Source organism: Procambarus clarkii, chromosome 3 (assembly GCF_040958095.1).
Source record: "Procambarus clarkii isolate CNS0578487 chromosome 3, FALCON_Pclarkii_2.0, whole genome shotgun sequence".
NCBI classification, from domain to species: Eukaryota; Metazoa; Arthropoda; class Malacostraca; order Decapoda; family Cambaridae; genus Procambarus; species Procambarus clarkii.
This window is the reverse complement of record NC_091152.1, coordinates 55266671-55289309: the sequence shown is the minus strand read 5'-3', so window position 1 is coordinate 55289309 and position 22639 is coordinate 55266671.

The window sequence follows — 22639 nt, the reverse complement described above, 5'->3', positions numbered from 1 at the left end:
TCTCCCATCTGTCTACCTTAATTATGAGTAAACTTGGATTGGCATCAAAATAATGAGTCATCAGATAATATTGAGAACGGTGTTACCACACCGTATATCTCTCTCTTTGTTAAGATAAATGGGGAAATAAATGGAATTCACATGTGTTGTTTAAGGCACTCTGGGTAAGGCATATTATTTTTCACTTTACAATTTGCTCTATATATTTCCTTCCTATTGTAAAGGTTATTTCAATGGCCCAAAATGTTGACCATCACAATAGTCACCAAAACTGTTTGCTGCTCACCAGTTAATGCATGGTTCGCGACATTAATAATACCATATACATTGTTTTATTTCCCCGTTAAGCTTTAAATTTGTATATCAAATACAATTTTAACTTGTGTTCAACACTTCACAGGATTTATATTATCTCAGTGCCTTTGAACACTGAGTCAGCGCCTATTGTACACGAGTTGCTATTTCAGGATTTGTTTAGTTAATTTTTTTTTTGTTTTTTGTTGATTAGTAACTTTTACTAATTTAGTTTAATTTCTACTTTACTTAATATCATATCGAGTGAGTCCGTTGCACACTTGTGAGATTACTGTATATTTAACGAGTGAGTTATATGTGTAGTTAACATTTTAGTGAGACACGGGTGGAATTTACCTGAGAGCCAGTTCCTGTCCTCGTCTAGTGACCTCGACGAAGACAGGAAGCCGGCGGATTGTCCAAGGTCCCACCATATACCTTGGCGATCTTTTCCATGAGTATGTTTAAAAGTTAACACAGTTTGGGCATTTACAGCTTCGGCGGGTAGGCAGTTCCATGATTTTATAACCCTATAGGTATATGATGCTTGCGATAACAACTTTATATATTGATCCTAATGCGCTCAGCAGTTTCAAATTTGGTTTAATTAAGAACATTTGAATAAAAAACTAATTGTGTAAAAGACTTGTTTAAAAACTAGATGAGTTGGATGAGACATTATGATGTTAGGAATGTTTATATTACATTAGGATAAAGGAAATTGCAGAAGATATGACTCGTACTGGAACATCAACAAGTGACCAGTGAGGTGCACGAAGCCGCTGCTATTTAAGGCGGCGGACGCCAGCAACGGTTTGTTGCCAGATATTTTGGGTTTATGTTGACAAAACAAAATTTCGTGTTGAGATGGTGTGAAGGTCGAGAGTATTTTGTCGGCTGGGGGACAGCACCTGGCTTCTCGGAGGGTGGGGGAATGACAGGTGAGGGTGACAGGTGTGGGTGACAGATGTGGGTCTCCGCTACGGAAAGTCCATTACCATCGCCGTCTTGATTTTGTGAATTCCGTGTTAATTACAAAAGCCCGGCTGCCAATACAGGGTGAGATCACGTCATGATAGCAATAAACAAATGTGCTGTGAGCAGGTTAATGGTCAAAGGTAACACCGTATATAAACACACGTCAAAACAATAACTCTAATAACAAAATTATATAATAAATACTTATACTTGAAAAACTTTCTCAAATTCATAATTCGACTTAAATACTCGACAGTTGGCACAAGACACTCTAATATACTACAACAAATTCACTAAATATACTCAGTGAGCAAAATTATTAACTGTTAGTAAAGAGTTAATGGCTGTATGTAATTGGCTACCAATGAAATATTTAATTATAACAATTACTGTTAAATATTAGTAACTTTTCACCTCAAGAATTGCTTCTCAAGGAATATGAACCAGGGATATTGGTACTTAAGTGTAACTAGCGTCTTTTTTCCAGTGAAACAACATGCAGGACAGCGTTCAATTCCCTGACCGTCCAAGTGGTTATTCACAATTCCTTTCCCCTCATGTCATCCCAAATCCTTATCCTGACCCTTTCCCAGTGTTATATAGTCGTCATGGCTTGGTGCAACAGTTGCAACTGAGGACCCCACACCTGTGTCCCACACATGACCACACACCTGTGTCCCCACACATGACCCCACACCTACGTCCCAAACACATGACCACCCATATGTGTCCTACACATGACCACACACCTGCGTCACACACATGACCACACACCTGCGTCCCACACACATAACTACACCTGCGTCCCACACATGACCACAAACCTGCGTCCCACACACACATGACCACACCTGCGTCCCACACATGATCACCCCACCTGCGTCCCACACATGACCAAACACCTGCGTCACACACATGACCACACACCTGTGTCACACACATGACCACACACCTGCGTCCCACACATGACCACACACCTGCGTCCCACACATGACCACACCTGTGTCACACACATGACCACACACCAGTGTCCCACACATGACCACACACCTGTGTCCCACACATGACCACACACCTGAGTCACACACATGACAACACACCTGCGTCCCACACATGACCACACACCTGTGTCCTACACATGACCACACACCTGTGTCCTACACATGACCACACACCTGCGTCCAACACATGACCACATACCTGTGTCCAACACATGACCACACACCTGTGTCACACACATGACCACACATCTGTGTCACACACATGACCACACACCTGTGTCCCAATCATGACCACACACCTGTGTCCCACACATGACCACACACCTGTGTCACACGCATGACCACACACCTGTGTCACACACATGACCACACACCTGTGTCACACACATGACCACACACCTGTGTCCCACACATGACCACACACCTGTGTCACACACACATGACCACACACCTGTGTCACACACACATGACCACACACCTGTGTCACACACATGACCACACACCTGTGTCCCACATATGACCACACACCTGTGTCACACACACATGACCACACACCTGCGTCCCACACATGACCACACACCTGCGTCCCACACATGACCACACACCTGCGTCCAACACATGACCAGACACCTGTGTCACACACATAACCACACACCTGTGTCACACACATGACCACACACCTGTGTCCCACATATGACCACACACCTGTGTCACACACACATGACCACACACCTGTGTCACACAAACATGACCACACACCTGTGTCACACACATGACCACACACCTGCGTCCCAAACACATGACCAAACACCTGCGTCCCACACATGACCACACACCTGCGTCCCACACATGACCACACACCTGCGTCCCACACATGACCACACACCTGCGTCACACACATGACCACACACCTGCGTCACACACATGACCACACATCTGCGTCACACACATGACCACACCTGCGTCCCACACATGACCACACACCTGCGTCCCACACATGACCACACACCTGCGTTCGACACATGACCAGACACCTGTGTCCCACACACATGACCACACACCTGTGTCCCACACACATGACCACACACCTGCGTCCCACACACATGACCACACACCTGCGTCACACACATGACATGACTGTCACAAGAACTTGGCACAGTGTTGTCAAGGTCTCATAACACATGAATACACTCAGAATCTATTCAGTCAATAACGCTCTCAGCCTGCTAACAACCTACAACTAACAAGACTTTAATGTATAATATCCTAAGTTAATAAGTCCACCAACTTAGCTGCAACAACTATTACACTACTGAAAACCCCGTTATACGTCAGGCAGCGTGGTTCATCTGGAGGTTATACGTCTGGCAGCGTGGTTCATCTGGAGGGTATACGTCTGGCAGCGTTGTTCATCTGGAGGTTATACGTCTGGCAGCGTGGTTCATCTGGATGTTATACGTCTGGCAGCGTGGTTCATCTGGAGGTTATATGTCTGGCAGCGTTGTTCATCTGGAGGTTATACGTCTGGCAGCGTTGTTCATCTGGAGGGTATACGTCTGGCAGCGTTGTTCATCTGGAGGTTATACGTCTGGCAGCGTTGTTCATCTGGAGGTTATACGTCTGGCAGCGTTGTTCATCTGGAGGTTATACGTCTGGCAGCGTTGTTCATCTGGAGGTTATACGTCTGGCAGCGTTGTTCATCTGGATGTTATACGTCTGGCAGCGTTGTTCATCTGGAGGTTATACGTCTGGCAGCGTGGTTCATTTGGATGTTATACGTCTGGCAGCGTTGTTCATCTGGAGGTTATACGTCTGGCAGCGTGGTTCATCTGGAGGTTATACGTCTGGCAGCGTGGTTCATCTGGATGTTATGCGTCTGGCAGCGTGGTTCATCTGGAGGTTATACGTCTGGCAGCGTGGTTCATCTGGAGGTTATACGTCTGGCAGCGTTGTTCATCAGGAGGTTATACGTCTGGCAGCGTTGTTCATCAGGAGGTTATACGTCTGGCAGCGTGGTTCATCTGGTGGTTATCTAAATTTCTTCTCCTTTCAGTACACATAATTGGTAACTCTCATTGTATTCCCAACCAGGGTTCCGTGGAACACTAGGGGGGGGGGGGGCTCAAGCCCATATTAAGGGGTGGGTTCCTCAAGCCCATATTAAAGGGGGGTTCCTCAGGCCCATATTAGGGGGGGGTACCACAAGCCCATATTAAGGGGGGTTCCTCAAGCCCATATTAATTTAAGGGAGGGGGTGCCTAAAGTCCATATTAAATGAGGGGGTGCCTCAAGCTCATATTAAGGGAGGGGGTTCCTCAAGCCCATATTAAGGGGAGGTTCCTCAAGCCCATATTAAGGGGGGTTCCTCAAGCCCATATTAAGGGGGTCCTCAAGCCCATATTAATTTAAGGGAGGGGGTGCCTCAAGTTCATATTAAATGAGGGGGTGCCTCAAGCCCATATTAAGGGAGGGGGTTCCTCAAGCCCATATTAAGGGGGGGTTTCTCAAGCTCATGTTAAGGGGGGTTCCTCAAGCCCATATTAAGGGGGTCCTCAAGACCATATTAAAGGGGTCCTCAAGCCCATATTAAGGGGGGTTCCTCAAAACCATATTAAGGGGGGTACTCAAGCCCATATTAAGGGGGGTCCTCAAGCCCATATTAAAGGGGGTCCTCAAGCCCATATTAAGGGGGTCCTCAAGCTCATATTAAGGGGGGTACTCAAGCCCATATTAAGGGGGGTCCTCAAGCCCATAATAAGGGGATACTCAAGCCCATATTAAGGGGGGTCCTCAAGCCCATATTAGGGGGGTCCTCAAGCCCATATTAAGGGGGGTCCTCAAGCTCATATTAAGGGGGGTATTCAAGCCCATATTAAGGGGGGTACTCAAGCCCATATTAAGGGGGGTACTCAAGCCCATATTAAGGGGGGGTACTCAAGCCCATATTAAGGGGGGTACTCAAGCTCATATTAAGGGGGGTACTCAAGCCCATATTAAGGGGGGTACTCAAGCTCATATTAAGGGGGGGGGTACTCAAGCCCATATTAAGGGGGGGTACTCAAGCCCATATTAAGGGGGGGGGGGTACTCAAGCCCATATTAAGGGGGGTACTCAAGCTCATATTAAGGGGGGTACTCAAGCCCATATTAAGGGGGGTACTCAAGCCCATATTAAGGGGGGTCCTCAAGTTCATATTAATTAAGGGGAGTACTCAAGCCCATATTAAGTGGGGTACTCAAGCCCATATTAAGGGGGGTACTCAAGCCCATATTAAGGGGGGGTACTCAAGCTCATATTAAGGGGGGGTACTCAAGCCCATATTAAGGGGGGGTACTCAAGCCCATATTAAGGGGGGGGGTACTCAAGCCCATATTAAGGGGGGGTACTCAAGCCCATATTAAGGGGGGGTACTCAAGCCCATATTAAGGGGGGTGTACTCAAGCCCATATTAAGGGGGCGTACTCAAGCCCATATTAAGGGGGGGGGGTGCGTCAAGCCCATATTAAGGGGGTTTCCATAAACCCGCGTCTACAGCCTAACCCGCCTCATCAAAATTGAGACAACGATTAATAATGTTGAAAAAAAAACTTGCCTAAGTTTGACGTTAATAAATTAGGAGACAATTATAATAAATGTTATTCACTGAAGCTCGCATTATTGTCAATAGTGAATGTGTAATAAAATATAACTTTTCTTTCATTACCAACTTTACCAAGAACAATTATAAGTTATCACGAAATCATTGTAAAATATATGAATGCTGTTTAAAACAAGTCAATTAGAGGGAAAGTTGAAAAGGTTGTCATTTTTTAATTAACAGTAATTAGCAAATAGAAGAAGGCTATAAATCATCTTGTAATATTTTATTCAGAGGAGTGAAGGGAGGGAATTATCAGGGGGAAGCGCCAAGACATTACGACTATATAGCACTTGGTAGGGGATAAAAAAAAGTGAGTTATATATTATTAAAAAGATTAGTGTTTGTTGGTGGAATGTTAGGAGTGAGCGTCAGGTAGGAGGTTCCTTGTAGAACCTTACATGTAAGGTTCTCAAAAATGTTGCTATGTAATTCAATAATTAAATAGCAATATTTTGAGGATCTTAGACAAACTATGCTGGTGGAGGCCATATTATGGCCGTAACACAAATATTAACATCCATAATATTGTATTCACATCAATATAACCATTAATCACTATCACTTTTCTCTATAATTAGGTTTTGAAATGTATGTTTTTCCTTAATTTCTAAGGTACTCTATGGCGTTCTGATTACCAAAGCCGACATAAGGGAGTGAAGAAACGACGACGTTATCAAGACGTGTCGGTCCACGACGGACCGACACGTCGTCGTCTCACCATCTTCTGGTGTGTGGTTTGGTCACCATATCTTCAGCCCCGTTATAGTGACTCCTCATCAGCTTACTGATGATGAACCTGCTGACGATGGACTCCCTCCTCCAGGTGTGTTACCTCCAGGTGTGTTACCTACCTGGAGAAGGGTTAAGGAGCTGTGGTAGTGGTCAGGTGTCACCTCCTCCAGGTGTGTTACTGTGACGATAATCTCCTTCAAGAGATTGAGCCTGCTCTTCCCTCCAAAAGACGTCGATATAAACATCTATATAAAACAAGTATGGAAGAAAAATCCAACAACGACAACACCAGCAAGGTTTGCCAGAGCGCAAAACGTATGCAGCCAGGAACACCTGCTCCACTTCAAACCGCCAAACTACCTGTCTTATCGCCGGCTCATCGCTGATTGGCTGCAGGTCCAGCTGCAACTGCACTCTACCCACCATACTACTTGATGTCTGGGGCCGCCACGACCTCAGTCTTCAGAATATCCCGTGCTTTCGACAAGTTAACACATCTCGTTGGTAGACTAAGCCCCAGGCTTACGTGTACTAAGAGAAGTGATAGCTTGAAGCCAATATTCCGGCACCTATTTACTTTGTTTGCCATACAGTTGTTATTTGTTCACTTGTCTTAACGTAACTTTTCATTTTGCCATTTGATTATTCTTATTATTTTGATTGATTTTATTATACGAATTTGTATGTCCATTTTATTCATGCTTTGCTTTCTTTAACGTAATTAAAATTTCATTGTTAAAATTTACTTGTGTTTTGTGTGTCTTCTCCTTACCTTACCACAGACGAAGTTCCAGAATTTCTATTTTTTTTCCTATATGTGACGAGGCCATACCCTTAGCTTTGAACAGCCGAACAACAACGCGTTACCGTCACATATTATATGGGGGCCTGTCCTAGGAGCTTCACTCAGGTACTGGTGCCAAGTGGTAATTAATGGTAAGCGTATTTAACTTTGTTAACGTAGCTTTTACTATTTTTCATATTCAATTTCATTTTTTATATGGTGCGGTGTATTGTGCATTACGAGAGTAACATATGGTGAAGGTGAGACAACTTTGGTTTACGTGGTGACTGTAGGCCGCAGTCATACTCTTAATTGGTCATCTCTCCCTCCGTGTTATTACTCGTGTTTACCATCTTTGTCCCTTGGATATTTCTCATTTTTGACAGATCATCATATTGGTACCCTGGTACTGTGGTCTGCCCCGGGTCAAGTGCACCCAATCTTCTGCAATCTGACTGTAGGAGGACAAAGAGGGCCATAGTTCCTCTAGCTCGAACTTTAGTTGCTGAATTGGGACCTCAGCAGCAGTTCTCGTCACCAGTTGACACCTCGCACCCCTACACGTCAGTCAGAGATGATGATACATACAACGGTAGGGAATTAGCTTACTTTTTCAGAGCACAAAAGTTCGCTAATTCTGTAAGTATCATATTAAATTACAGTAGGAAAAACTCGCTTTATGTCCTATAGAGACTCGGCAAGGTATGCCTACATCCTTGGACTACCAATTTTACTTTTAAGGCAATTAACTGTTTGATTTGTTTTCGAAACTCTGTTTCATTTGTTAGTAGGATTTTCTTGCCCTTATCCTCTTACATGAGTACCGGGTACAAGATTTCCTGCGCCCTTTATTTAAATTAATCATTTAACACCTTATACTTAACTTTAATTGTTAAAGATCCCACAGGATAGGTACCAGTTGCCACGTTGTCCAGTTTCTGACATTCACTATAACTGTATATTCGTGTATATTTATTTGCTAATTTCACCATGTTTCGTCTCCAAGCTTTCCGTGCAGATCCAGCAGGTGCAATAGGGACTTTAAGTCATGCCAAGAGGGCTGAATTACAAACTCTTGCACATGAGTATCAACTAACAGTTCCCTACCAAGCCAACAAGAGTGAAATACACAACCTGTTGCTGGATCATTTCTTAGAGCAAGGTAAGATAGATTCTGAAACTCATGAAACTTACTATATTGCAGATAAAACTGATTTGGCGACGATGAAACTCAAACTAGAGCTGGCCAAGATTGAACGCGAGCAGCAAAGGGAAGCCATCGAACAACAAGAACGAGCAGCTGCCATACGAAGAGAAGAACAAGAACGAGAAATCACCCTCAAGGAACGTGAAACTGCCTTGAAGAAGGAAGAACACGAACGAGAAATCGCCCTCAAGGAACGTGAACTCGCCCTCCAGGAACGTGAGGTTGCAATGCTCCAGGAGCGGGAACGCGTACAGCTTGAAACACTCCAGGAGCGGGAACGCGTACAGCTTGAAACCAAACAACGCGAGTTGGAGATGCAACGCGAACATGACAAGCAACAAGCGACTCTGGCTCTAGAGTGTCGTCAACGAGAATTCGCGTTGGAAACTTCACACTTCACTCAACGCCAGCAAGCTACTGCCAATCTTCCCGTCAGTTTTAATATATCACATGCAAGTAAGTTAATGCCATCCTTTGTAGAAGCAGAAGTTGATGTGTTTTTCACCACCTTTGAAACCCTTGCTAATCAACTCAGTTGGCCTGTCGACCAATGGGCCACACTTCTCAGAGTCCATCTTACAGGTAGAGCTGCAGTCACACTCAGTACTTTGGCGTCTGAGAATGACTACCAGACTCTGAAACAAGCAGTGTTGGACGCCTACCTTCTCTCCACAGAAAGTTATCGAAGGAAATTCCGTGACCACCTGAAGGCAAGTACCACTACCTTCCTCGAGTTTGCTAACACAAAACGGAGATATTTCATGAAATGGCTGGAAGCAGCACATGTCTCTACTTTTACAGAACTCGTCAACCTGATGCTAGTTGAAGAATTCTTGAGGCGTGTGCCGCCTCCTGTCCGTCTCTACTTAGCAGATAAAGAAGAAACCGACTACCTGAAGTGTGCTAAGTCGGCTGACACTTACAGCCTCATCCACCGGCTGACACCAGAACCATCCTCCAGTAAGAAGTCGTGGTCCAGTTACGAGAAAGTGAGCACCGATCAAGCTGGCTCGCAATTGTACTGCAAGTATTGTAGACTCTATGGACATACCATAGACAAGTGTGGTAAGTCTCAATACAAGGGAACCACTGACCCACAGAAACCCAAACCAACTCCTCCTAAGTCCGGTAAGCCTGTGATGAATGTTGGTGTTAATGTTAATGATCTTTCTCTTTTCAGTAACCACCTGTATACTGGAACTGTCTCTGCCAACGGTTCAAATCCGGAGGGACGTTTCAAATTGAAGATCTTGAGGGACACAGCGGCTCTTCAATCGATCATCTTGAAGTCGGCTGTGCCCAACATCGCCTACACCGGAGAAACTGTCTTCATCACTGACCTCACTGCTACCACTCCATACCCTCTCGCCAGAGTCCACCTGGATTGTCCCTACGTGAACGGAGAAGTCCAAGTCGCCGTCAGGGAAAAGCCTTTTCCCATGCCTGGAGTGCAACTTCTCCTAGGCAACGACTTGGCAGAAGACCTGCAACCAACCAGCCTGATCGTCATGGACAAACCCCAGGTGTGTAACTCTGTGCCAATAAACCCCATTCTAGCTTATGTTCCAGCAGAGGTTCAAGAGAGTGATGAAGTTTCTCCTCCGGTTCTCGTGACCACCCGTGCACAAGCCGCACGTCCACAGCCAGCTGACTCTACTGCTACCGCTGTCCCTCAAGACCCTCAGAAACTACCCCCGCATCTGACCAAGTTGGAGTTCCGTAAGTTGCAGAGGGAAGATCTTACTTTAACACCATTGTTTTTCCAGGCTGAGACTCAACCCGACAGTATTCCTGGGTTCTTCCTAGAGAACGACTTGCTCTACCGCAGATATAGACCCAGTAAACTGAAGGAGGAGGACGATTGGGCCAACATCGAACAACTTGTGATTCCTACCAGCCTGCGGCCCACTATTCTACACCTGGCCCACGGAGCACTCTCCCACTACGGATTCAACAAGACTTACCATGGAATTCGTCAAGACTACTACTGGCAAGGTATGGTAAATAGCGTCAAACAGTACGTAAACAGTGTCATACATGTCAGATGGCAAGCAAACCGAACATCTCCATTCCCAGAGCGCCACTGATTCCCATACAGGTGCCTGCGGAACCTTTCCACAGACTCATAATAGACTGTGTTGGTCGTTTACCTCGGACCAGTTCAGGTAACGCCTATATCTTAACCATCCTGTGTCCTACCACCAGATTTCCCATAGCAGTTCCAGTGAAGAATATCACGGCTGCTACGGTTGTAAAACATCTATTGAAGATCTTCACTCAATACGGATTTCCCAGGGAGATTCAGAGCGACTGTGGTACCAACTTCACCAGTGATCTCTTCAAAAGGACACTGGAGGAGTTCAACATCAAACAGGTATTGTCCAGCCCTATCATCCTGCTTCACAGGGTTCTCTTGAACGTAGTCATCAGACTATCAAAGCACTCTTGAAAAAGTTTTGTAGTGAAACCTCTAAGGATTGGGATAAGCAAATCGACCTTATAATGTGTATTTACAGAAGTCTTCCCAATGAGTCCCTAGGAGTATCTCCTTATGAGATGCTCTACGGCCGTAAGTGCCGTACTCCCCTTAAGGCTTTCAAAGACTCTCTCCGAGATGCCACCTTCAGTGAGCATCAGAATGTGCCCCAGTTTCTTCAAAACCTTCAACACATTCTAGAGAGAGTCCACCGTTTTGCCCATGATAATCTATTGAAAGCCCAGGAGAGGATGAAGACTCATTACGACCAGACCAGCAAAGTACGAAAATTTAAGCCAGGAGACTTCATTCTAGCATACTTCCCTATCCCAGGTTCACCTTTACAAAACAGGTTTTCAGGACCCTACCGCGTCCAAGAGTGCAGAAATAACAAGAACTACGTCATAGAGACTCCAGATAGGCGGCGGAAAACCCAGCTGTGCCACGTCAACCTCCTGAAGCAATATAATGGTACTCCTCCCACTGTCCTGATTAACTGTTCTACCTTCACAGAACCCTACATCCACAGTGAGACCTTCCCCGCTTCTCCTCCCGAAAGCACTGACAAGGAGTCAGCGCTTTCTAATTCCGAAATCCTTAATGATCTTCCCAAATACTTTCAGGATAATAATCATGCTCCTTTGCCCTATTCTAATTCCACTCTCACCTCGTCAGATAAGCCCTTCATCCTCCATGTCGACGCCAGTTGTACCGACGTTGGTGGTGTCGTGATGCAGCAACGAGGCGAGGAGAATACACCTGTCTGCGACTACTGCTACAAGGAACTACGGAACAATTGGCAAGGAGCTACTCTTCATCATCCTGAAGCTCCAGCACTTCACTCCACACCTGAAAAGTGCTCGGTCTACCATCAACACGGACCACACCACCCTACACCTCCTGCAGCATGCCCACTTCTCACCTCAACGTCTTCTACTATGGGCTTGATAACTGCAGAAATTCAACCTGGAGACACACTATACCAAGATTCCGACAACATCTTAGCCGATGATCTCTCCAGAGTTTATGAAGTAGAAGCAACTCCATCTATTATTCCACCACAAAACGACGTACTTCTTCCAGAACCGCAGGCTTCGGGGGAGAGTTGTGACGATAATCTCCTTCAAGAGATTGAGCCTGCTCTTCCCTCCAAAAGACGTCGATATAAACATCTATATAAAACAAGTATGGAAGAAAAATCCAACAACGAAAACACCAGCAAGGTTTGCCAGAGCGCAAAACGTATGCAGCCAGGAACACCTGCTCCACCTCAAACCGCCAAACTACCTGTCTTGTCACCGGCTCATCGCTGATTGGCTGCAGGTCCAGCTGCAACTGCACTCTACCCACCATACTACTTGATGTCTGGGGCCGCCACGACCTCAGTCTTCAGAATATCCCGTGCTTTCAACAAGTTAACACGTCTCGTTGGTAGACTAAGCCCCAGCCTTACGTGTACTAAGAGAAGTGATAGCTTGAAGCCAATATTCCGGCACCTATTTACTTTGTTTGCCATACAGTTGTTATTTGTTCACTTGTCTTAACGTAACTTTTCATTTTGCCATTTGATTATTCTTATTATTTTGATTGATTTTATTATACGAATTTGTATGTCCATTTTATTCATGTTTTGCTTTCTTTAACGTAATTAAAATTTCATTGTTAAAATTTACTTGTGTTTTGTGTGTCTTCTCCTTACCTTACCACAGACGAAGTTCCAGAATTTTTATTTTTTTTTCTATATGTGACGAGGCCATACCCTTAGCTTTGAACAGCCGAACAACAACGCGTTACCATCACAGTTACCTACCTGGAGAAGGGTTAAGGAGCTGTGGTAGTGGTCAGGTGTCACCTCCTCCAGGTGTGTTACCTACCTGGAGAAGCTGTGGTAGTGGTCAGGTGTCACCTCCTCCAGGTGTGTTACCTACCTGGAGAAGGGTTAAGAAGCTGTGGTAGTGGTCAGGTGTCTCCTCCTCCAGGTGTGTTACCTACCTGGAGAAGGGTTAAGAAGCTGTGGTAGTGGTCAGGTGTCACCTCCTCCAGGTGTGTTACCTCCAGGTGTGTTACCTCCAGGTGTGTTACCTACCTGGAGAAGGGTTAAGGAGCTGTGGTAGTGGTCATGTGTCACCTCCTCCAGGTGTGTTACCTCCAGGTGTGTTACCTACCTGGAGAAGCTGTGGTAGTGGTCAGGTGTGGCCTCCTCCAGGTGTGTTACCTACCTGGAGAAGCTGTGGTAGTGGTCATGTGTCACCTCCTCCAGGTGTGTTACCTACCTGGAGAAGCTGTGGTAGTGGTCAGGTGTCACCTCCTCCAGGTGTGTTACCTACCTGAGAAGCTGTGGTAGTGGTCAGGTGTCTCCTCCTCCAGGTGTGTTACCTACCTGGAGAAGCTGTGGTAGTGGTCAGGTGTGGCCTCCTCCAGGTGTGTTACCTACCTGGAGAAGCTGTGGTAGTGGTCAGGTGTCACCTCCTCCAGGTGTGTTACCTACCTGGAGAAGGGTTAAGAAGCTGTGGTAGTGGTCAGGTGTCGCCTCCTCCAGGTGTGTTACCTCCAGGTGTGTTACCTACCTGGAGAAGCTGTGGTAGTGGTCATGTGTCACCTCCTCCAGGTGTGTTACCTACCTGGAGAAGCTGTGGTAGTGGTCAGGTGTCACCTCCTCCAGGTGTGTTACCTACCTGGAGAAGGGTTAAGGAGCTGTGGTAGTGGTCAGGTGTGGCCTCCTCCAGGTGTGTTACCTACCTGGAGAAGCTGTGGTAGTGGTCAGGTGTCTCCTCCTCCAGGTGTGTTACCTACCTGGAGAAGCTGTGGTAGTGGTCAGGTGTCACCTCCTCCAGGTGTGTTACCTACCTGGAGAAGGGTTAAGAAGCTGTGGTAGTGGTCAGGTGTCACCTCCTCCAGGTGTGTTACCTACCTGGAGAAGGGTTAAGAAGCTGTGGTAGTGGTCAGGTGTGGCCTCCTCCAGGTGTGTTACCTACCTGGAGAAGCTGTGGTAGTGGTCAGGTGTCACCTCCTCCAGGTGTGTTACCTACCTGGAGAAGGGTTAAGAAGCTGTGGTAGTGGCCAGGTGTCGCCTCCTCCAGGTGTGTTACCTCCAGGTGTGTTACCTACCTGGAGAAGCTGTGGAAGTGGTCAGGTGTCACCTCCTCCAGGTGTGTTACCTACCTGGAGAAGGGTTAAGAAGCTGTGGTAGTGGTCAGGTGTCTCCTCCTCCAGGTGTGTTACCTACCTGGAGAAGCTGTGGTAGTGGTCAGGTGTCACCTCCTCCAGGTGTGTTACCTACCTGGAGAAGGGTTAAGAAGCTGTGGTAGTGGTCAGGTGTCACCTCCTCCAGGTGTGTTACCTACCTGGAGAAGCTGTGGTAGTGGTCAGGTGTGGCCTCCTCCAGGTGTGTTACCTACCTGGAGAAGGGTTAAGAAGCTGTGGTAGTGGTCAGGTGTGGCCTCCTCCAGGTGTGTTACCTACCTGGAGAAGGGTTAAGAAGCTGTGGTAGTGGTCAGGTGTGGCCTCCTCCAGGTGTGTTACCTACCTGGAGAAGGGTTAAGAAGCTGTGGTAGTGGTCAGGTGTCACCTCCTCCAGGTGTGTTACCTACCTGGAGAAGCTGTGGTAGTGGTCAGGTGTGGCCTCCTCCAGGTGTGTTACCTACCTGGAGAAGGGTTAAGAAGCTGTGGTAGGGGTCAGGTGTCACCTCCGAGAAAGCTTTCCTCTGGGACTGAGTCTTGAGTCAACAGGAACAATGTTGAGCTCTAACTGTGGTCACCTTGGCCAGGTAAGTCTATGTACACCTTTGGTCTTGGTGACCTCCAGGCAGGTAGTCCCTGGCAACGTGGAGGCTCTCATCCCGAAGGTCCCGGGTTCGATGCTCGTTTAGGCCACATTGTCTTTCACCTGCTGCCTCGCCTGACCTTGTTCTCGGATGGATCAACAGGCAACGATAATTACAAAAATAAATAATAACTATAAATTATGTATTAAACTTACTTGCAGCTATTATTATTATTCGCATCTGTTAATTTTACTGAATTTTAGTAATTCGGTCAAATATAATAGCCTTGAACTACGTCCAGACATATTGCGTTGGCGGAGAGTCGAACCTGTGGGCATATTTGTTGCCAGGATATCCACTGAGCCACCTCGTCTAAGATTATCATTTTTTTGTCCGTCTGTTCAAAGGTCGGGCTGTTTGAGTTCTTCCTCTGAGTTAAACATTCTTTACGCCATAATTGAAAGAGTGTAATTTTATTACTTGCAACTTTTCAGCACTTCTGATAACTTGCATTAACACCAATAGACTTATTGCTAGTACTTGGTGAAGAAACGCGTAAAGAAACGCGCAAAAAACGCGTAAAGAAACTCATAAAGAAACGCTTCAAGAAACTAAAAAAGAAACGCACTAATTGAAACGCACTACCGGTTGATTGACTGTTAAGAGGCTGGCCCAAAGAGCCAAAGCTCAACCCCCGCAAGCCCAATTAGGTGAGTACAATTAGGTGAGTACACACAGACAGGCAGACACACAGACAGACAGACAGACAGACAGACAGACACAGACAGACAGGCAGACAGAGAGACAGAAAAACGGACAGACACTCTCTACCTCTTTTTTTCAAGATTTTTCTTTGTCGAAGTTGCCCTTATGCAACACATACATGCATGCAACACACACATACATGCATGCAACTCATACATGCATGCAACTCATACATGCATGCAACTCATACATGCATAAATGCAACACATACATGCATGCAACACATACATGCATGCAACACATTGTAACGGGGAGGTGGGGGAAATAGCTCTATCTTGTCCATTATTACACCCCCCAGTTAACTAACGAGGCCGGGGGAAACAGCTCTCTCTAGTCCTTTATCCCGTCCCCAGTTAGCTAACTATTCTAGAGCACTCCCAGAGTTCCTAAGGCAACCTCTCTCGTTCAACACCTTGTAACCTAGGTATTTGACTACCTAGGTGTTAAGACTACAAGGCGCCGTAACTTGATAAGCTACCCGAAACCCTAGAGAGAACTCTAGAACACATTTCACTGCCACAAACGTATAAGAGACACGAAAGGAAAGAGAAGACTAGTGAAGTAATTAGTGAGGGTTTGGGGTGAGAGAGGTAAAGGTGGGAGGAGCGAGGAGGATCATTAGCTGAAAAGGAAAATGCGGAGAGGGGTGGAGGGAGAGGAATAGATAGGTAGAAGTAGAAGAGTAGATAGTAGAAGTAGAAGAGTAGATAGTAGAAGACGAAATGCTGCCACCATCCATTCTAGACCATTACATACAAGACAAGGAATGGAACTTGTCTGTATCAAAATATTCTCAAAAGATGTTATTACCATGTATCAACTCCAAACATGTACTCATTAATATAATGAACCAGTAACCACAGAGGCTTTCTCACCTCAACTCAAAAACTCTAGGGAACCAAGTTAAAGGCAATTTAAATAATAAATTCAATTATATTTCACATGATAACTATCATAATTTAAGCAATTCAAATGTTCCAGTTTAATATGCAAAGTGAGTCATCATCCAAGAATTTGAGAACCCTACAACTTGACTGCCCCTGATCATCACACAACATATGTAAACACGACCAAGTCACCTTAATGCTCAACTCACCAAGTGTCTGCCTATAGCTGGATTGAAAGGGGGGGGGGGGGGTCTGTAGTTGACAGAGACTGTCCCGCCCTGCCGGCCGACAGCCTCCCTGCTAGGCCGTCTTCTCTCCTCTGCTGGCTGCTGTTCTTCTCTTGTTAATGCTCTCGAATCGATAGCTCTCCGAGTATATATTGGGAAACCTAGTAGCTAACTCTGCCCCTAAGTAGATAGCCTCCGGCTCTCTACCAAGCCACTCCTTAAACGTCGGCATGTTTGAAGGCTAACAGGCTACAATTATAAGATTAGCGGAAGCAAGGTGAAATTCTCATGGGTGACCTCAGGTCACTTGGTGGTCATTAACACTTAGAGGTGTGAGATTCAGGCCGCCAGAATGGCGCCTGTCAAATCCTTGTCTGTGACTCATGAACTATATGTATATATTAAATAAAACTAAGCCAAACACCTTTTCGGTGTTACATCTCCCCTTCTCCCCGAAATAAAGTTTTTGCAATACTGCTAAAGCAAGCTAGCTGTGTGCGACAATTTTTTTAACGAAAAAAAATACATCCTAGCTAAACAAATATAAATCATCCTACTCTAAAAATTAAATATGTGGACAGACGACCCTTGTCTCTGGCTGGGCGACATCACTGCTTGGTCTTGTAGATAATCTTGTACCACATTTCTTCAACACAACTGCCTCTGTCGCTTCTCCGTCGTTAACGCACAACAACCCTTGGCCAACCAGGATGCCGTTACTACTTGCACAGCGCACAGGACCGTGGAATTCGGTTGTCCCAGCTGATCTGTAATTGGCCCTATGTCAGTCACCATGAGAGACGTATATTGGGGTTCTTCACAGCTATAGGGACTACAAGTTTCGAGACCTCCATATAGTTGCCACCGTAGAAATCCCATCCTACTGTTCTCCTCCCTGTTGCTCCAGCACGCCTCCTTCAGAGAGCTACTTCTGACAGCCACATCAAGTCCGCACGACACAGGAAGAATCACTCAACAGAGCAACATGCTTGCAGGAGGGACGGCCAGTTAAGGCAAACGATCCTGTCTTGCAATTACGCTCCATGCAATGATGCTGACACCAGCAAGGGACACTAGGCATCGTGTCTCACTCAGCTTGGTCTTATCTTCTTCTTTCTTCTCTCTTCTTTCTTCTATGGGCCTTTGACAAGTGACCTGGGGTCCATTGGGGTCCGTCCGTCCTGAGGTCCATCCTGGGTAGACCGATGTTGGTGGGACAGACTGGAGTCGTTGTTGTTCCTCTTCCATCTTTACTGGGTTGTCTGGGGTCGTCTGTAGAACGACCTGGGGTCCACTGGGGGTCCGTTCGTCCTGGGTTCCACTGGGTAGACCAATGTTGACCGACCGAGAGGGCTGCATCTTGAGGGTCCCTCGGGGTGGTGGTGGTGGTGGAGCCAATGACAATCCAGGTAGGGGCTGGTCGTCGAGGTGGTGATAAACGCCCGTGAGTATGGTACCAAGCAGCCGTCTCTCTCTTCTGTATATGCGTCTCTCCTCTGGCTCCGACCTGGGAATGAACAGAAAGGCAACAATACCCGTGTTCCATCCTGTTGTGTGACCCTGTAGTTTGTATAGGGTTTACACAGTCCAATTATAACACTCTCCTCCTGGCAACGACTACACTCAAATTTTTAATAATCCAATTAACACTGAATGATACTGACTTGTTGGAACATAAAACAGTACTAGAGTAAAGTTAGAGAAGAGAGAATAAGGTCGTCACTACTTTTAACTTGTCACTAAATGAATCTCCACAAAAAAAATATCAATACTAATAGACAAAACACTAGCCTAACTTAACTGTACCGTTCTTAATCTTAAGTACTTAATTAACCATTACTCCCACCCTTAACCTACAGCCACCTACGTGACCCAGAGTGTTTCCCTCGCTTCTCCGCCGGTCAACAACTCCAAACTTTTGCCACCCCCTGTGACCAGACTATCTAATGTCAAGCGTCCTCAACGTGAAGTCTACTGACATACTAAGCCTCCCCCTAGCATGCTGTACAATACCAGTACACCTCGGGTTATTGCGCTCAAATGGAGTAAAACAATCGATCGCAATAACCTGAGCAGAACCACCACTTAAAACTACTTAAGAACTACACCTGCCACTCCCCAACTGACCTGGGGACCAGCGGGGTCACCTGTCACACTCAGCTGACCTGCACTACCACCAACCGCTAAGTTCCCAAATCACCAATTCTTATCACTAACATTAATCACTACACACGCAAGTTCTGGTGAACATTCCCTGAACTTCACAAAACTCACAAAATCACTAAAACCCAACGCCAGAGAATCACTATCTCCTAACCTGAAAAAACTCGCTAAACTCGCGAATATTAAACACCTGTCAAGATCTCCCTGATAGCGTCTGAGCGGCAAAAGGACACGTGGGACTGAACAATGTTAAATGAACACTACCATAAACATTGTTCAACACCGCTGCCATCATTGTAACGGGGGTGGGGGAAATATCTCTATCTTGTCCATTATTCCACCCCCCAGTTAACTAACGAGGCCGGGGGAAACAGCTCTCTCTAGTCCGTTATCCCGTCCCCAGTTAGCTAACTATTCTAGAGCACTCCCAGAGTTCCTAAGGCAACCTCTCTCGTTCAGAGTTCCTAAGGCAACCTCTCTCGTTCAACACCTAGTAACCTAGGTAATCGACTACCTAGGTGCGGCGACTACAAGGCGCCGTAACTTGATTAGCTACCCGAAACCCTAGAGAGAACTCTAGAACACATTTCACTGCCACAAATGTATAAGAGAAACGAAAGGAAAGAGAAGACTAATGAAGTAATTAGTGAGGGTTTGGGGTGAGAGAGGTAAAGGTGGGAGGAGCGAGGAGGATCATTAGCTGAAAGGGAAAGTTCAGAGAGGGGTGGAGGGAGAGGAATAGATAGGTAGAAGTAGAAGAGTAGATAGTAGAAGTAGAAGAGAAGATAGTAGAAGACGAAATGCTGCCACCATCCATTCTAGACCATTACATACAAGACAAGGAATGGAACTTGTCTGTATCACAATATTCTCAAAAGATGTTATTACCATGTATCAACTCCAAACATGTACTCATTAATATCATGAACCAGCAACCACAGAGGCTTTCTCACCTCAACTCAAAAACTCTAGGGAACCAAGTTAAAGGCAATTTAAATAATAAATTCAATTATATTTCACATGATAACTATCATAATTTAAGCAATTCAAATGTTCCAGTTTAATATGCAAAGTGAGTCATCATCCAAGAATTTGAGAACCCTACAACTTGACTGCCCCTGATCATCACACAACATATGTAAACACGACCAAGTCACCTTAATGCTCAACTCACCAAGTGTTTGCCTATAGCTGGATTGAGAGGGGGGGGGTCTGTAGTTGACAGAGACTGTCCCGCCCTGCCGGCCGACAGCCTCCCTGCTAGGCCGTCTTCTCTCCTCTGCTGGCTGCTGTTCTTCTCTTGTTAATGCTCTCGAATCGATAGCTCTCTGAGTATATATTGGGAAACCTAGTAGCCAACTCCGCCCCTAAGTAGATAGCCTCCGGCTCTCTACCAAGCCACTCCTTAAATGTCGGCATGTTTGAAGGCTAACAGGCTACAATTATAAGATTAGCGGAAGCAAGGTGAAATTCTCATGGGTGACCTCAGGTCACTTGGTGGTCATTAACACTTAGAGGTGTGAGATTCAGGCCGCCAGAATGGCGCCTGTCAAATCCTTGTCTGTGACTCATGAACTATATGTATTTATTAAATAAAACTAAGCCAAACACCTTTTCGGTGTTACATCATACATGCATGTAACACACACATACATGCATGCAACACATACATACATGCATGCAACACATACATGCATGCAACACATACATGCATGCAACACATACATACATGCATGCAACACATACATGCATGCAACACATACATACATGCATGCAACACATACATGCATGCAACACATACATTCATGCAACACGTACATGCATGCAACACACACATGCATGCAACACATACATGCATGCAACACACAGTTGTGGTTCACATGTACATTCCCATTTTTGGTCAAACAGTTCTGTGTTTCGGACTCTTAGTCAACGATGTGTTTCCTTTATTTCTCAAAGTGTTGCAAATATGTTGTGTTCGCTATTGTTACCCACACATAAGCACTACTACAAAAGCACTACTACAAAAGCACTACTACAAAAGCACTACTACAAAAGCACTACTACAAAAGCACTACTACACTAAGTACACAACAAAAGCACTGTCGTTCCGTGGTAAATAATTCAGGGGCAGGTGAGGCGCTGACAGTGACTGTCAGCTTCTGGCGTCAGCGGCCGCCACAGTGAATGTTGCCTGACGGTATATAAGGCTTCCGTAATCTCTTATTCAGAGAGCAGCCATGGAAGCCTATGATACTTGGGTGGGTGTCGGGGGGAATTAGTGACTCTAGAACCAAGGCGGGTGTCCGCTGCCTTGGTTTTCAATAATTAAGAACCGGTTCATTACATGTTGAAATAATAGCATTAGTCAGTAAAGCTCAATTGTTGATGGCTTAACATTACAAACAAAATGACTTGGTTCCACAAAAGTATATTATCATATATGATGAGCAGCTAGGCCTATGTTATTGGCGAGATGAATGGTAATATATCAGGTTTGGGTCTTTCTGTAAAGCAATACAGTCGGTTCGTATCTGAAAGGACCCTGGTTCGATGCTCTCTTGGGCACTCATATAATTTTCACCTGATGCCTCTGCTGGCCAAATAATATATAGGTATCTTTGATCTTGGCAACTGTTGTCGATTGGTTTCGGGGACGGTGTGAAGGTCTCGTAGCCTGGTGGATAGCGCGCAGGACTCGTAATTCTGTGGCGCGGGTTCGATTCCCGCACGAGGCAGAAACAAATGGGCAAAGTTTTTGTTCACCCTGAATGCCCCTGTTACCTAGCAGTAAATAGGTACCTGGGAGTTAGTCAGCTGTCACGAGCTGCTTCCTGGGGGTGGAGGCCTGGTCGAGGACCGGGCCGCGGGGACACTAAAAGCCCCGAAATCATCTCAAAATAACCTCAAGATAACCTCAAGGTGGCCCAAGTGGGCTGTTAAGGAGACTAATTCAGAAACTGAATGTTTTTTGAACATGTCAGCTGTTACAGAAGGGATGTAAGTACACACTAGCAATTGGTTGTGTCAGGAACAGACCCACAAGCACAGACTAGATGATTGTAACTAGTTTTAGGTAAGTTCATTTATTATGCACCCCATACCCATCCTGTAGGCGGTAGTGGAAAGGGTTACAGAGGCACATATTGGGCTCAGGGACTGAACCCCACAATTCATGTAGCTAAGCAAGTTACAATCTTGATGAGCTAGTTACAAAATTCAATGCACATCTCACACCAACAATGGGCTCGAGACCGATCACAAGTATAGTTTATAATTTAAGCAACTGACATATGTGGAGAGCTAGTGTCATAATTGATATGTTTGTCCTGCACACCGACCCCCATCCAGTGGGCAGCGGTGTATAGGTTACAGTCACTCAGTTACTACCTACAGTTACCAAACTGGGGATATTTGGCTAAGATTTCTGGTAGCAGATCGTTTTAAATTAAATATTTACCCATCTCTTGAACATTTGTTAGAGAACTGTCTCTGAATTCACGTATCTTTTCGCGCTACTTCACATACTTGTACAGACTAAGAAATCACATTAACATGAAATATCAATGAGAAGATCAGTAGGAGTCGTGATCAAGATTCGCACATATGCTCTGGGTACTCCCAAGCAAACCCCCTTAGACAGCTGGACCACAACATGGTCAAAAGGATTGCAAACATGAATTCTACTAAATCCATGAGGGTTCCTGAAGCTTCCACTGAA